Below are 17,356 nucleotides of genomic sequence, written 5' to 3' on the forward strand. Positions count from 1 at the left end.
ACTGTAGGAGGCTGAAGTGGGAGAATTGCTAGAGGCCAGGAGTTCGAGATCAGCTTGGGCAATATAGTGAGACCCTGTCTCTTAAAAAAAAAAAAAAAAAGGTTTGACACCTCTTGCTCCTATGAAGAGTCTCACTGGAGACAGCCAAGTCCTATTGCTCCCATTCTCAACCTGCTCAGCCCCATGACTGTCTTACCCACGTTCCGGGCAGGCAGTAGGGACCTGGACTTCAGACAGCCTGGGCAGTTTGTGTGAGTTAATGATCTAACTCAACCAAACCTTAGCGTCCTCATCTGTGACATGGAGACAGTATTAGGAAATACCTCACAGGCCATTTAGGAGATCGGTCACAATAATGGATGTAAAGGGCTTAGTACTCTGCCTCTGCCTTAGTGTTAGTTATTATTTTCGGTTGTGAGGATCACAAGATAGTCTGTCCAATCCATACTTCCAATGGATTGGGAGAGGGGGTTTGTTTATAGTTTGATTCACTATACACTCATCTAAGCAACAATGACTCATGCATTTTGCAATTTTCCAACAGCTTTTCATCTACTATATTCAAGATGGAAACTGTGTCCCAGCCTCACACAGGCTGCCCGTGCCCCTTGATACGTTAAACTCCCATACAAAACCTCACTCACCCGCAGTTGTATTCCCCGTTATTCTTAAGCCTAATGTAGGGGCTGAAATAAAAGTCTGGCTTAGCCAGTTAGGGTCAATCAGAGAGGCAGAACCACTGGGATATGTGTGCACACATGTGTGTGTATTTATGTGTATGAATATGGATTTGTTACATAGATTGCCCCTTGCACAATTGTGGGATGGGTCATGCAGTCTCTATAAAGCCTGAAAAACATTGCTGTTATAAAACAATAGTTTCATGAGGCCATTAAAAATATATTTACACACATAATTTTACTTTCTTTCTTCTTTATTCCTTGCATCTCTAAATTCCTGTCTAGTATCACCTTCCTCTTACTTAAAGAGCATCCCTTAGAATGTCCCTTAATTCTCTAAAGTGGTGAACAATTTTTGTGGTCTAAAAATGTCTTTATTTAGCCTTCACCTTTTGAGAATAGGAAAAACAAACTCTTTTCCTCTAAACTCATACCCAACACTTCTGCAACCAGGTATGTGGGGTTTATTTTCCCACACCAACCAGTTCTCCAGTTCTCTGGATACCAACTGAGTGTCCTATAATTCAATTGAATTCTGACACTGTCTACCAGGAATTAGTGTCAGACCCCATAAGTTAAAAGTCCTACAAGACTACCTCCACTTCAGACGCCAATCAAAAGTCCTGGTGGTTGCCATCCACTCATCTGTGCTCCTGACCAACTGGCTATAAATTGGAGGTTCCCAAGACCCCCTCCTTAGAGTCAATTATTTGCTAAATTGGCTCACAGAACTTAAGAAACACCTATGCTTGCCAGTTAATTTAATCTTATTTATTTATTTGTTTTCCAGATGGAGTCTCACTCTATCACCAGGCTGGAGCACAGTGGCACAATCTTGGCTCACTGCAGCCTCTTCCTCCCAGGTTAAAGTAATTCTCCTGGCAGGAGAGCCATGTGGCTCACACAAAGCCTGTTTGGAAGGTCTCTTCGTTCAAAGCGCACGTTTTTCAACATTAGCTAGATAATTTGAATCTGTGCTGAAAGTGAGACAGGAATTCAGCAGGACTTGTTTTACAGGACCCTGCCTGGAAGGCTGGAGACCACTAGGTGGGCTCAATGCCTTATTGCAATGCTACAGTGTGGTAATGGGGAGAGGTGGGTATTGTTGCTGGAATGAAAGCCAAACTCTGGACGATATTTAAAGAGGTTTATTCTGAGCCAAATATGAGTGAGCATGGCCTATAGCACAGCCTCAAAAGGTCCTGAGAACACATGCTCAAGGAGGTTGGGTTATAGCTTGGTTTCATACATTTCAGGTAGATGGAAGTTATAGGCAAAGACATAAATTAATACACGTAAGGTAAACATTGGTTTGACCCAGAAAGGTGGGACATGTCAAAGTGGGAACTCACGGGTGGATTCAACGATTCTCTGATTGGCAATTGATTGAAAGAGCTAAGCTCTGCCTAAATAATTGAAGTCAGAAGTCAGCAGAAAGAAATGCTTGAGTTAAGATAAGGAGGGTGATGCAGGCAAAGGTTCTTGTTATGTAGATGAAGCCTCCAGGTAGCAGGCTTCAGAGAGAATAGATGGTAAATGTCACCTTTTGGATCTTAAAAGGTGTCAGATCCTCAGTTAAATCTCTCTTTGATCAGGAAAAGACCTAGAAAGGGAAGGAGATTCTCTACAAAATGCAGATTTCCCTCACAAGAGAAAGCTTTGCAGGACCGTTTCAAAATATGTCAAAGAAAAATGCTTTGGAGCAAAATACTTTCATTTTCTTCCTTTTTTTTTTTTAATATAAAGACGGGGTTTCACCATGTTGGTCAGGCTGGTCTTGAACTCCCGACCTCAGGTGATCCGCCCGCCTCGGCCTCCAAAGTGCTTGGATTACAGGTGTGAGCCACCACGCCCGGCCTACTTTCATTTTCTTTAGGGCCTGTTGTCATGTGATGCTATACCAGAGTCAGGTTGGAATTTGGTATCTTAGTGCCACAAAAAGTCTGTTTTGTCTGTCTTTTGATCTCTACTTTAATGCTAATTCTGGTCAGTTGTGCCTAAACTCCAAAGGGAAGGGTATAAGCATCTGATTTCCCTTCCCGTCATAGCCTGAACTAGTTTTTCAGGTTTCTTTGGGATTCCCTTGTTCAAGAGTGGGGGGTTCATTCATTCAGTCAGTTGAGGGGCTTAGAATTTTTTTTGGTTTGCAATATGTTTCCAGGCCAAGCCTACACTAAGGGTGGGGTTCTTCAGGGTACCGTCTTTGAGGGAAAGTCTCCCAGCATGTCCCATTTTGGCTGTCCCATGCTTTGCCTCCTGCCTCTGGTGCTCCCAGAAGCAATGAAAGCTAAAGCTCAGTCACCCAGCTTGGAAATGTCCGCGGGCTGAAAGCTGACTCTGCTTGCCTTCTCAGTTCCCACTTGCCCTTAGATTTTGCCCTGTGTATTTCTTGGTTTCTTACCAGCTCATCAGTGCTTTTAAGAATCCTTAAGAGATTCTACCCATAAAAAAAAAAAATTCTCTGATTTTCAAATTTTTGAGTTATTTTCAGCAGAAAGGATGATTTGTGTAATTAGATTGCCATATTGCCAAAAGAGATCCCTGCAGAGCTTGTCTTTGTGAAACATAAAGAGAAGAAAATGATGTCTAATAAAATGCACAGGTTGGTAAACAATGCTCTGCTATTAATCTTGTGAACAGGTATTTCAATCATTTTATGTGAGTCAAGCACAAAGTGACTTTTCCTTTCTTCTCAGGTAGCATGAAGTATTACAAGTCAACCTTGTGACTTTCTAAAAAAGAGATAAAAAGACATGTGAAGAAGGAAATGGATTACAGAAATGAAAGAAGGGTTCTTTCCCTTTGGTTGGAATTATAAAATTTCCAAGTGAAGGTGTGAAAGTCTATACTAGTGTTAGTACAGGAACAAGTATAGGAGTAAAAACAAATAATCATGAATAAACAACATGAATCCTTTGACGCTCTCAAATTGGTCTTATTTAAAAAAACAGGTAGAGTTTATCTGCTAACTTTTCCCTAAGTACAGACACAAGGAAACTAAACAGGTGTTTTCTCTTTCACCCAGATATAAAAAGAAAACTAAACAGGAATCTTTTCTCTTTCATCCAGATATAACAATGATTTTTGTCTAGTGAAAGTGGTAGGCACCAGAACGAAGTTCTCTTAACTTACCAAAAACTAAGCAAAACCCCCCAAGTGGGCATCTCCTTGCCAAAGAACCATATGCTAAGTCACTCCCCCGTGTGTGGATGGCTCCCTCCAGAGACAGGTAGAGACTGAGCTGCTTTCCTCTGAGGAGAACAGGAGGTAAACAGGAGGTGCTGCCAGCCTGGCCTAGGAGGCTGGAGACCACCAAGGGGGCTCAATGCCTTATTTGCAAAATTATAAATTGAATTTGATGACCGTGAGGGTTTCTCAGCTTATTAGATGAATAAACAATAGGGAGCTTTTGTTTCTTTTGTTCTTGCAAGTCCCAGGCTCGCATCTAAGCATCAGCTGTTCTGAAGCTCCTTGCACACACTGGGGAAAGCTGCCCTGTCTGTCCTTCCTCTGCAAGGTCTCTGCACACACCTTAGCCTCTCCCACAGTCCAGCACCCCTTTGGCCCTGTCCTCAGTGAGACAGAAGGGAAGGAAAAGTCATTTGGGAGAAATTCAGACTGCAGAAGTGGCCTGCCTGAAAAGTCACCACCACAGTCAAAAATAAAATAAGCTGGGAAAAAACTCAGGCTGCACCTGCAAACAGGGTCCAGCACAAAAGCTCTTTCTTCTTCATACAATTAGCAAGCTCCCAGGAAAAGGTTTCCTCCCCTTTACAGGCATATACATGGTGGGAACTTGCACAGGGAGGTAGGGGGCTTACCTAAAACAAAGTCATAGTTATACAAACAAGAGAAGTAGCGCTTTGTGCTTGCCTAGAGACATACCCACAGCTGCATAAGAGAAGGAGAGGTGCACAGACAGTTTTACTCACTCAAACAGTTACAGGGAAGAGAGCAGTTTTTTATAAAAAGCTTCTGAATTCAGCTATAACCCACCAATCCACTCGGACTCACCTCTCTGCTGCAGAGTTTTCTTTTTTCGCTTATTAAACTTTGGCTCCAACGCTACCCTTTGTGTCTGCGTTCCTTGATTTTCTTGGACGTGTAGGACAAAGAACCTCAGGGAAACTGCTACATTAAGGTACGTTGGTGAGACTGCAGCATCAGCATGGTGGCACAGTATTAGCTCAGATAGACTCCAGCCTCAAGGATATTTCTATAGAAGAAATGTTATGCAAGAGTGAGTGAATATGGGAAGAGGGTTTTCTAAATGAAGTGGGGCTTGGGAATGGATATGATAGGCTCACCTTTGACCCTGAGTGAGGCAAGTGGCCAGAGGGATGAGAAAGAATGGATTCTCTAGGTCCAAACTATTAATAATATCCTCACATTGGAAACTGGCCATGGCTTTCATAGCTTCTCCCACCCAAATCTGTGTTACACGCCATGGCCAGTTTAAGTTTCCAAACACTGTTATTACCACCTAACTCTCCTGCCTCAAATCAGTAGTGACTGCCTTCTGCTTGTACGATAAAGTTAAAATATCTTAGCTTGGCTAACAGGATCCTCTGGGGGTGAGCACTAATTTATATCTTCCCAAAGACCTGGTGTTCTAGAAATGCCTGAATCCACACCTACCTTGAGCTTCCCACTTTGTACAAGTATTTCCGCTTAATTCTTTCCATAAAATATAGTGGGGCTTTGTTCTGGAGCTGGCTTCTATTCAAGTAGGAAGAAGAGGAAATGTTTCAGGACAAAGGCAGACAGCTGTCTCTGCTATTAAGGCCCCTTTGACTTGGCTCAGCGCATTCCAATCTTGCTTCTGTAAACCATCCTCATTTGAAATCGTGTTATCCACCACCTGAGTCCCACTGTGATTACCTATTTCTAATTTCTCCACCTGATTCTGGGGCATTTCAAGGTCTAAGTGGCAGCAGGAGGATGCCTTTTTTTCACTTGAAAGTTTTTAGTTTACTAATCCACACAACGCCTGTGGATAACGTCATCGCAGCATCTTTACTCCCTTGGCTTTTTGCCAGCACCAGCATTGGCCTTTGCCATCCCCGCTGAGTCTCTTCATTCTATTCTTGCATTCTTCTCACCGCTTTCTTGAGGTCTTTTTCTTCTCATGGAAGCAGGCCATGTCTTGCAAGTCTATGTTTGGGCTCCTGATTCTTTGCATAATCCAAAAAATCATAAATCACACCAAAGCCAGCTATCCTGCCACCAGCAAAATAAGTTCTGAATCCAAATACAAAGATGACATCCAGTGTGGTCTTGTATATTTTGACTGATTTTTCCGGAATTTTTGTCTTAGGTACCGTTGCCTTCCCGGTGTTAGGATCTATGGTCACTTGTTTCCTTTGAAGTAGCTGGTTGGTCATGAGTTTCCTGGTCCAAATAGTTAGTGTGTCATTCATGCTGCCAGGTGATCTGCAGATAGCCAGGGAGGAAAACTCAGGAGGATGCTTTAAATCAGATGAGTCTGTCTGTTTATGAGCCCCAGATTGACACTTACCTGGTATGTATATGTATGCATTATATGTGGTATTCATTAATGTTATCTATGGCTATGTAATAAATCATCCCCAAACTAGCAGCTCAAAACAAGAAATATTTAAGTAATTATTATTTCACACAGTTTCTGAGAGTCAGACATCTACAGGCAGCTTAGTCGGGTGGTTCTCTCAGGGTCTCTCGTGAGGTTGCTATCACACTGTCAGCTTGGGCTGAAGTCAATCCACTTTCAAGTTCATTTGTGTGATTATTGGCAAGTCTCCATTCTTTGCAGGGCCTCAGTTCCTCACCACGGGGGCCTCTCTCTACAGGTTGCCTGGGTATCCTCAAAAGCCAATGATGAGAGAGAGAGAACGAAACAGAAGCTGCAGTGTCTTTTGACCTTAATCTTGGAATTGGTACATCCTTATTTCTGCCATATCCCATTGGCCACACAAGGATAGAGGGATCGCTGTGGTCATTTCTGGAGGCTGGCTGCCACACTCAACCACGTTTTTATGCTTCCCCATATACATTCTAACATCTTTGAAATTGGGCTGTATCTTACAGTCAGTGGTGTGTCATAGTTTAATTGGCAAAATCTCCAGTTAGTGGTATAGAAAGTAATCATGTGTCGGGAGAGATAGCATGGGGAGAAATGCCAGATATAGGTGAAGGGGAGGAAGGCAGCAAATCACACTGCTATGTATGCACCTATGCAACAATCTTGCATGTTCTTCACATGTACCCCAAAACCTAAAATGTATTTAAAAAAATAAAATAAAAATAAAAATAAAATAAAATAAAAATTAAAAAAATGAAAGTAATCATGTGTCTTATAATTGTAATGTCTTATTCAGGGAAATATCCCATAGGCATGATATTGATGTGGCTTCCTGACTCCTGGCTACCTGTCTCGACCACATTGCTCATGGCCCCATCAACAGTCTAGTTGCTGTCCCACCATATGATACTCAGCTCCTTTTCTATGCCCTTGCCCACACTAGTCCTTCTGAGCTGTCTCCTTTATGACTTAAATGACCACATCAGGGCCTAAATCCTCCAGAAGCTTTCCCTGACCACCCTAAAGAATCATAGTCTCACTATCCTCTGTAGTCCCATAGCACTTGTTAATGAGTCCATCTATTTGGTGCTTAATTTTGTACCTTGTAGTAATTGTTGAGATTTCGTGTGTACCTACTTCACACATACATACTGTATACATGCCCAGCGTGCATAACAAATGTTGCTGTACACATTTGGAGTCTTGTTTTAGTTTTAAAGCAGAATTTTGGGACTCTAACAACAACAATAAACCTCTGCTCCTTGAGTGAAATTTTATAACTAATCTGATAGACAAAATTATACTCATCAGAAATGTATAACTATACAAAAATGTCTAAGTCAAAGATGCAAAGGCGGGCTGGGCGTGGTGGCTCACGCCTGTAATCCCAGCACTTTGGGAGGCTGAGGCGGGTGGATCACGAGGTCAAGAGATCGAGATCATCCTGGTCAACACAGTGAAATCCCATCTCTAATAAAAATACAAAGAATTAGCTGGGCACGGTGGCGCATGCCTGTAATCCCAGCTACTCAGGAGGCTGAGGCAGGAGAATTGCCTGAACCCAGGAGGCGGAGGTTGCGGTGAGCCGAGATCGTGCATTGCACTCCAGCCCGGGTAACAAGAGCGAAAACTCCGTCTCAAAAAAAAAAAAAAAGAAAAAAAAAGATGCAAAGGCTGAGCTAGAGCACATCAGTTTCCAACAGTTCGCCTACTTAGTGACTGTTTTGTTCTCTGTAACATCTAAGATCTAAGATTTCTTTGAACATGACTTTTGTGTACCCCATTGCACCATGGGGTGGAGAAAGAGGTGTCTGGTCCACTTTTGCCCACAAAAATAGAAATTTTGTCTGGGAACAGGGTTAGGAACAAAAGATCAGTACTTAATAAAACTCTAATAAGTAGTTTAACTTACTGTTTTATAATATTTTTCAGGATTCATTTAAACAAGTTAATTGATTTCATCTACAGAAGGCAATTTAAAAGTTAAGGGAGACTCAGCAGAATACAGATTACAAAAGTAGAAAAAAGTTAAGGGAGGGTAAAATGTATGAACTTCAAATAAAACTAACTAGAAATCCAGCAGAGAGTATTGCTAAATTTGGGATTTTCTTTCAGTTCCTTGGATCACTTATCATCCGCTTTCTCAGAAAACAAGCAGTTCAGGATTATTGCTGGAAATGCATTGGTAAGGCCCAGCCCAGCTCTGCTCTGTCACTGTCTCAGAAGCACTTCTTTTTTTTATTTTTTTATTTTGGTGCCGTGACTCAGATTCGATCAGAAGCACTTCTATCACCAGATATATATAAGAAAAAATGAATCATCACTTCTACCTCATATCACATCCAAAAATTATCTGGAAATAGAATATATGCTTACACACAAAAGCTAAAATTATAAAACCTCTAAAAAAAGCATAGGGCAAAAATCTTTATATATTTTGAATAGACAAAGTGGGTTAGACAAGGTAGACTGTTTGCTGGGCACCGCTTTTCAATTCAGAGAAACAGGAAGTAAGGTGTTCCCTTTGGTCTTGGGTCTAAGCTGTGCTGACCCTCCTAGCCCTAAATACCTGACACATTTAACCAAATTCGGTTCATATCTATTCTCAATATAGGTTAGAGCCCAGAAAAGGGGACGATCCATTGGCACCTCCCCTGACATCTAAGAGTGCATGGATCTGCCGGGCTCAGTGGCTAACGCTTGTAATCCCAGCACTTTGGGAGGCCGAGGCGGGTGGATCACGAGGTCAAGAGATTGAGACCATCCTGGTCAACATGGTGAAACCCTGTCTCTACTAAAAATACAAGAAATTAGCTGGGCATGGTGGCGCGTGCCTGTAATCCCAGCTACTCAGGAGGTTGAGGCAGGAGAATTGCCTGAACCCAGGAGGCGGAGGTTGCGGTGAGCCGAGATCGCGCCATTGTACTCCAGCCTGGGTAACAAGTTCTTCCAGACTTGGGAATAACTATCTCATAGACGACATTACAAGGGTGGATGAGATAGTGTCTGTAAAACACTCTGAGATCTCTAGAAGATATGATGTCTAAAATTCACAAGGGATCACTACAGGTAACTACTCTTTACATGAGTATGTTCTGACTTGTTGTTTCTGAGAGCCTGTCTTTCATATGTCTTAGGATGTCTGTTGTCTTACTCCATTTTGTGCGGCTGTAACAGAATACCACAGAATGAGTAATTTATAATAAACAGAAATGTATTTCTCACAGTTCTAGAAACTGGGAAGTCCAAGATCAAGGTGTTGGTATTTGGCAAGGGTCTTCTTGCTGCATCATATCATGGTAGAAGGCAGAAGAACAAAGAGAGGGAGAGAGAGAAAGAGGTACACATTCATCCTTTTCAGGGTCAAATTCATCCTTTTATAATAAGCCCACTCCTGTAATGCTGTGCTTTGAATATTCCCCTCAAAGTTCACGTGTGGGAAACTTACTTCCCAGTGCAACAGTGTTGAGAGTTGGGGTCTTTTAGCGGTTATTACATCATGAGGGCTCTGTACTCATGAATGGGTTAATGCCATTATTGAAGGAATTAATTAGTTATTGCAGGAGTAGGTTTCTGATAAAAGGCTGAGTTTGGCCCCCTTCCTTCTTTCTTTCACCCATGTGGTGACTTCTATCACATGCAGGAAGGCCCTCACCAGATAATGGCACCCTGTTATTGGACTTCCCAGTCTCTAGAAATGTGAGAAATAAATTTCTTTATAAATTACCATCTGTGGTAGTCTTTTATAGCAGCACAAAACAAACTAAAATGTGTGATAATGAACCCACTTTTATAATAATGACATTATCCATAAGGGCAAAGTTCTCATGGGCTAGTTATCTCTCATTAGACCCCAATACTGTTGCACTATGGATTAGGTTTCCAACATATGCTTTTTGGGAGGACATATTTAAACCATAGCATCTGTGTTTAAACTGGTGGGTGACTCGAGGGGCCAGTAGGTGAACATGATATACCCTACCTGTTCTATGCCCTCTGCCTTCCTCCCTGCTGTCTAGCTCCCCTTGAGCATGAAGACAGGCAAAATTTGCTCAAATAAAGCAACTGAAGAACTCCTCTGTTAACTTGGTCCCTGAGTGTCTAAGTTCCTGAAACATGAAATAGAGACATGTCTTCGACTTAACAATATCACAGCCTCCATTCCTTGTACGCCATGGGAGGCACTAATCATATTCATTAGGGATCTAGTTGCAGAGTACATATCAAAGGAAGAGAACGGAAGTGAGGGAAAACAATTATGTTTAACAAATGAACTAAAACAATTATGTAACCCCCCACTGAGTAGAGAGCTTTGAGCTCTGCTTCAAATGGGTTATGAAATAACCCACTGAGAAACTGTACTGCAATTGAGCTGGACAGCTATTTCAGAGAACTCTTTCACAGGATGAGTCAACCAACATCTCTGATTACAGAAGTCAAAATGGTGCTCTGTTATCAAATCTCCTGTGAGTCTATAACAAGCAATTTTCTGTAGTTTTTAGAAGTTCGATAATAGCCACATAGTCATTAAAATCCTGCCTCTGGTCATCTTCTGATAGTTATATTTGCTATGATTTTTGACTGCTCAGCATCTCCTGGCCACTCTTCCTGTGTTGAGGAATCTCCCCTATTTTACCTCGCCTCCCCAAAGTAAGAACCAGAAATGTTCTTTCTCATACTAACTTGGCAACTTTTGGAAACCCACGTCTTCATTCTGGGCAAGACTTCCTATCATGTGGCGGAAAGGAAACATTATGAGATTTATATTTATTCCGTGATCCATGTGTCATTTTGTAGGTTGCCAAACATTGAGCAAGTGAGTGAATGGTCCATTTATTTGCAAGCTTGGGCTGATGCTTCTTACCTCTAAAACCCAAGACCTGTCAGCGCTATCAAAGATTGGTACAGTTCAGCTTGGACACGTGTCCTAGGGCCAATCAAACACAACCACCTGAGGCTTTGATGGGAAAGAAAAAACAAGTACCATGCAGATTTGCTTTTAAGAAGGATGGAGGCAGAGTATTGGAGCCTCACAGCAAGCATGACCACGGTTCTCTCCAGGCACACCATTGAGGTATCACTGCAGTGTCTCTCTGGAAAGCCTTGTGATGTAGCATGTCTAGCTCTGTTGGGAGCATAGCTCTAAAACCTGACTTTGACCCTCCTGTGCTCTTTCATAAAGTTCTTTCCTGCTAGTTAGAATACTGAGTGATACACCATGCTTTTTAGAAGTTAAATAAGAGGAGAAAAACATGTGAGGGTTTTAGAAAGATGTATAAGGTTGTACCAGTTGGCAGGGCACGGTGGCTCATGCCTGTAATCCCAGCACTTTGGGAGGCCAAGGCAGGTGGATCACCTGAGGTCAGGAGTTTGAGACCAGTCTGGCCAACATGGTGAAACTCTGTCTCTACTAAAAATACAAAAAATTAGCCGGGCATGGTGGCATATGCATGTGGTCCCAGCTACTTGGGAAGCTGAGGCAGGAGAATTGCTTGAACCCGGGAGGTGGAGGTTGCAGTGAGCTGAGATTGCACCACTGCACTCCAGCCTGGAAGACAGAGAGAGACTCTGTCTCAAAAAAAAAAAAGGTTGTACCAGTTGATGGTGGCAATGGCAGTACTCAGCTTTTAGAGATAAGAAGCATTGGCCCAAGCTTGCAAATAATTAGACCACTCATTAGCTTGCTGAATGTTTGGCAACGTACAAAGTAATACACAGGTCACAGAATAAATGTCATAGATGTTTCTTTCTAGCCACATGATAGGATGTCTTGCCCAGGATGAAGAGGTGGATTTCTAAAAGTTGCCAAGGTCACTCTTAGCACAGGAACTCACTGAAATAATTCCTGTGCCCTGTACTCTGACATTGGACAATGGTCCTTTGGAAGGGCAGACAGACACTCAATTGGTGATCAGCCCCTGAAGACTGCAGAAGCCTTCAACTGAGTATAAATATGACCTAGGAGAGACAGTGTATGGAAGTGACAGACCCGTGCTATGATTTGAGCCCTTTAGCTAACCAGGTCGCAGAATATAACCTCCTTCCATCTGCAAGGAGCACAATATAGGGTGAAATGATTGTATAGGATTCCCCAGACAAATCCCATACTATAATGTAATTCTATAAATATTAGGCTCTGAACAAACACATAGAGTGAGTCACCTTCAATTTGTCAAAACAGTTTCTAATATTTGGCCAAATATTACTAATTCCAGTTTGTGGGCATGTATTGATTTTTTTAAGTAGACTATGTTTGGCACCCTAATAGGCTTCCCTAAAGTTAATTTTGAGATTCTGTGCCAGGTAGGCTCTCTTGGGTCAAAGAAAGTCTACCAATCTCAGGAGATCAGAGCCCAGTGTAGAAAGACCTAGGGAAGCTGAGAAGGTCTTCATGTTGGCTGCCACCCAGGCAGGCACTCAGACAGCTGGAGAGTTGTCTCTAGCCATGGGTTCTCTCGGGGTCACCCTCAGCAGCAGGCACCGGCCTGGCTCTCACACTCAGTCATTGCTGTGATTCAGCTCCATTGTCCCTTCTTCCTCCGCTCATGCCACTGTGAATTGCCCTACCTCCTGTCTTCAGAATTCCCTCTAGTTCATGGCTTCCGCTTACTCATAAGCACTTCTGCTTTGTGGCTTCAGTTGAGTGCCTTTTATTTGTGTCTTTCAGCTTCTGCTCCCACTCCTGACTGCTAATATCGAGGATAGCAGTTATCTTCAAATTCCTCATAAAAAGCTCCAATGACTTCATTTAGCCACTCTGCACAGCAGACCCTGTTAGTCAGAGCTCTCCAGCTGTCCTCCAGAATGCATACTCGAGCCCGGATAATATGGTAGACGTAGTGGTGTGCCTTGCTTCACCCAGCCAGTTCCCCTTTTGTGTTCTATATTGCCCTACAACTCACAAATGGATGCTTGTGCTGTACTTGTCAGCTCCTTCTCGTATATTAGAGCACAGAAAAAGAGATAGACAACTAGCTCGTGAACATTCTGACCCTGCAGGTGAAAGTTGTGCAGAGATTATCTGAGCAGATTGTATTTTCCAAAGATAATTGGACCAATATATCCCATCCTGCATTTTCTCCTTACAGTGGGAAGGTGACAATGTGGGCCCATGGTTTCTTGTTGAATCTAAGCAGTCCTGTGACTATGGTGGAAGGGAAGCCACCTGTCTTCCAAGGCTGAGTCACAACAAGTGGTAAACCTTCCACTTCTCTTCTTGGGGACCTTGCTCTTGGAATCCAGCCATGACACTTGCGGAGGTGTTTCAGCTCAGCCCTCGCCAATGTCCTGGCTAACAACCAGCACAAACCACCAGACACAAGAGTGAATGAGCATTCGGATGGTGACTCCAGCCCTCAGCCTCCAAGCTGCCCCAGCTAAGGGTTAGTGGAGCAGAGACAATCTGTCTCCCACCAAGTTGAGCACAAATATGCAGATTTATAAGAAAAACAAAAACAAAACCAACTCCATCTTAATCACTTAGGTTTGGGGTACTTTGTTACCCAGCACTAGATAACTAAAAGGATTTCTTACCATCTCCCCAGTGATTTTATCCCATTCAGATCCCCCTCTTCCCTGTATCCTCACCATCATCATCTCCAGTGGCTCCTTAACCTCAGCCTTTAAATGTACTTTAGCAGCTTCCAGCCTAAAGGAAGAAAAAATCTCTTTATCAAGTCAGATCCCTTCTTTCACTCTTACCCACTAGCTCTGTTCTTTCACATTCAAATTTACCGTAATAATTATCTAGTCAGTGCAGCTACCTTCAAACTCCTCTGATCTACTCTACCACAAGCAAGCATTTTCTCTCTGGCCAGTGAACTTCTACTTGCAAAACCAGCAGACAACACTCAATATTTATCTTCCTCCTTGTCTAATACCACAAATCTCACTGTAGGATGTCATCTGCTCCACTACTAGCAAAATGCCTCCCACTCTTTTTATTTTTTTGAGACGGAGTTTCGCTCTTGTTACCCAGGCTGGAGTGCAATGGCACGATCTCGACTCACCGCAACCTCCGCCTCCTGGGTGTAAGGTCTGTTCTCGCCGAGTTTAAAGTGAAGAAACAGGCCAGCACAAGAAGATCTGATGCAAAGGAATTTATTCAGGCTCCCAGACGAGGTTCTACGGTCCAACAGGAGGAGCCGGAAAAGTCGCATGGACTCCTCTCAGACAGCTGGTTTTATAGGGAGTGAAACAGCTCGATTGGTTGTGGGAGAGCAGGACTGCTATTGGGTAAATTACAAGCCTTTACCTAGGACTTGGCTTGTTGTTGGTTGGAATTACTCGGCTGCTATTGGTTGTTAAGACTTGGCTGCTATTGGTTGTTAAGACTCGGCTGTTATTGGTTGTTAAGACTCGGCTGCTATTGGTTTTTAAGACTTGGCTGCTATTGGTTGTTAAGATGCTAGGGTTACCACACCTTGTTTGCATACTGGGCTCTTTTAAGGGAGGGTCAGGCTGTGTGAGCATGGGAGAAGGGAAAAAGCCTAAGCACGTCTGAGCTTGCCTGAGCTCGTCCCGGCTTGTCCGAGCTTTTGAAAAGAAGGTGGGGGGGTGTCTGCGTCCGTGCTCCTGGCGAAGCAACCGGCCTTACACTGGGTTCAGGCAATTCTTCTGCCTCAGCCTCCTGAGTAGCTGGGATTACAAGCATGCACCACCATGCCCACCTAATTTTTTGTATTTTTAGTAGAAATGGGGTTTCACCACGTTGACCAGGATGGTCTCGATCTCTCGACCTCGTGATTCACCTGCCTCGGCCTCCCAAAGTGCTGGGATTACAGGCATGAGCCACCGCACCCGACCTGCCTTCCACTCTTAATGTACTGATGTACAACTCTTGTGTACTAATGACTTGAGGCTGAAAACAGCTGGGAGGAAATACAGAAATGTAAACCAAAGAAAATGACTGAGGCAAGTCTCAATCAATTTAGAGGTTTATTTTGCCAAGGTTGAGGATGTGCCTAGGAAAAAGAAACACAAATCACAGGAACATCTGTGATTCGTGCTTTTTCCAAACAGGGTTTGAGGACTTCAGTATTTAAAGGGAAAAGAGTGGGCAGCAGAAGCAAGAAAAAGAATGAAAGAGAAGAAAGGTCACAAAAGGTGACAAGCGGTTTCTTTTGAGGCTCCACAGATCCCCGTCTTTCCTGTATCCCCACCATCATCCTCTCCACTGGCTCCTTAACCTCAAACTTCAAATGTACTTTAGCACCTTCCAGCCTAAAGGAAGAAAAAAAAAATCTTTTTTTTTTCTCATTCTCTTGAGAGACCTGGAACCATGCCCCTATGTGGTCCCTTTTCAAAGTGAATGGAGCCGACCTGTGTGACTAACAGGATCCTGCAGAAGTGGTGGTGTGTGGCTTCTAAGAATAAGTCATAGCATGCATTGCAGCTGCTGCCTTGGCTTCTGGGGAAGCCAGCTGCTGCACGGTTAGATCATTCTGCACCAAGGCCCCCACGGAGAGCAGGTGAGGCCTCCACCAACAGCTGGCACCCGTGTGACAGTCACGAGAAAAAGCCACCCTGGAAGTGGATCCCATTACCCTAAACAAGTCTTCAGATGGCTGCCAGCTCAGCCAACATCCAACCGAGCTTCGTGAAAAATCCCACACATGGTGAGAAATAATTATGTGTATTGTTTTAGGCGACTGCATTTGGGGGTATTGATTATGCAGCAACAATTAATACAAGAAGTTGTTTTCTACAGTCAGAGGTGCCTGTGTTTGATTTCACTAGTCACATGGCCACATGGCAACTTCCCCAAGCCTGAGTTTCCTCCTGCATAAATGACAGTACCACTTCCTACTGTCATTTCGAGGGTTACATTAGATCATCTGTGTAGGACGCTAACCATGATGCCTGACACACAGAAAACTTACTGCAAATGTTAGCTGTCATTATGGTTATTACTCCAGCTCGACCTATTCAAATTTTTATGTGGCTACCTAGACATGACTCTTGTAACAGCATTTGAACATACAAGAAGTGAGAGTAACAAAGGGACCCACTTGAATCCACCAAGATGGCATAAAGATTACTTTAAATTGAAGACATCTGAAATACAGCAGATACAAAGTTTTAGTGAAGCTTCCCTTATCTGACTAAAGGCAGAGACTTAGGAGAATAATCCGATTTCCTGGGAAGCTTCCAGCCAGAAGGAGACTGACCGTTAGAGAAAGTGCATAAACAAACCTTATCAAAAACTGTCTACCTTCCATTTGTTCCCTACAAGAACAAATCGTCTATCTATCTCCCACCCTCACCCTCACCCTTTCCCTTCCCTGGTTAAACTGGTACATAAGCCGGTACTCCCAGCTGCTCAGTGAGTTCATCAGTACTGAGTACTCCCACAGGCAAGGGAATCAACTTTGTCTTTTCTTTTGTTAATATGTCAATTGTCAGTTAATGTGCAGGCCTCTGGTATGTGGACCTGTTAATAGAGGAAAAGTTTTTCTTCCAACAGTAATATAGCCCCTTCTAGGAAGGCCACAGATATCAAAATAATCACAAGGTCAGGAGTTAGAGATTAGCCTGGCCAATATGGTGAAACACCATCTCTACTAAAAATACAAAAATTAGCCAGGCGTGGTGGCGTGCACCTGTAATCCCAGCTACTCAGGAGGCTGAGATAGGAGAATCACTTGAACCCGGGGACGGGGGCGGGGTGAGGGAGGTGGCGGGGGGCGGAGGAGGTCGGCGGGGGCCGGAATTTGCAGTGAGCCGAGATGGCACCACTGCACTCTAGCCTGGGCAACAGAGCAAGACTCTGTTTCACAAAAAAAAAAAGAAAAAAAGAAATAATAAAGGCGTAGCATTATTAACTTGAATTTAGAAAGCCTTAACCTGGGCCAGGCGCGGTGGCTCACGCCTGTAATCCCAGCACTTTGGGAGGCCAAAGCGGGTGGATCAGGAGGTCAAGAGATCGAGACTATCCTGGTCAACATGGGGAAACCCCGTCTCTACTAAAAATACAAAAAATTAGCTGGGCATGGTGGCGCGTGCCTGTAATCCCAGCTACTCGGGAGGCTGAGGCAGGAGAATTGCCTGAACCCAGGAGGCGAAGGTTGCGGTGAGCCGAGATCGTGCCATTGCACTCCAGCCTGGGTAACAAGAG

The sequence above is a fragment of the Aotus nancymaae genome, unplaced genomic scaffold (genome assembly GCF_030222135.1).
Source record: "Aotus nancymaae isolate 86718 unplaced genomic scaffold, 86718_ANA_hifiasm-v0.15.2.pri h1tg000032l_0, whole genome shotgun sequence".
Taxonomy (NCBI): Eukaryota; Metazoa; Chordata; class Mammalia; order Primates; family Aotidae; genus Aotus; species Aotus nancymaae.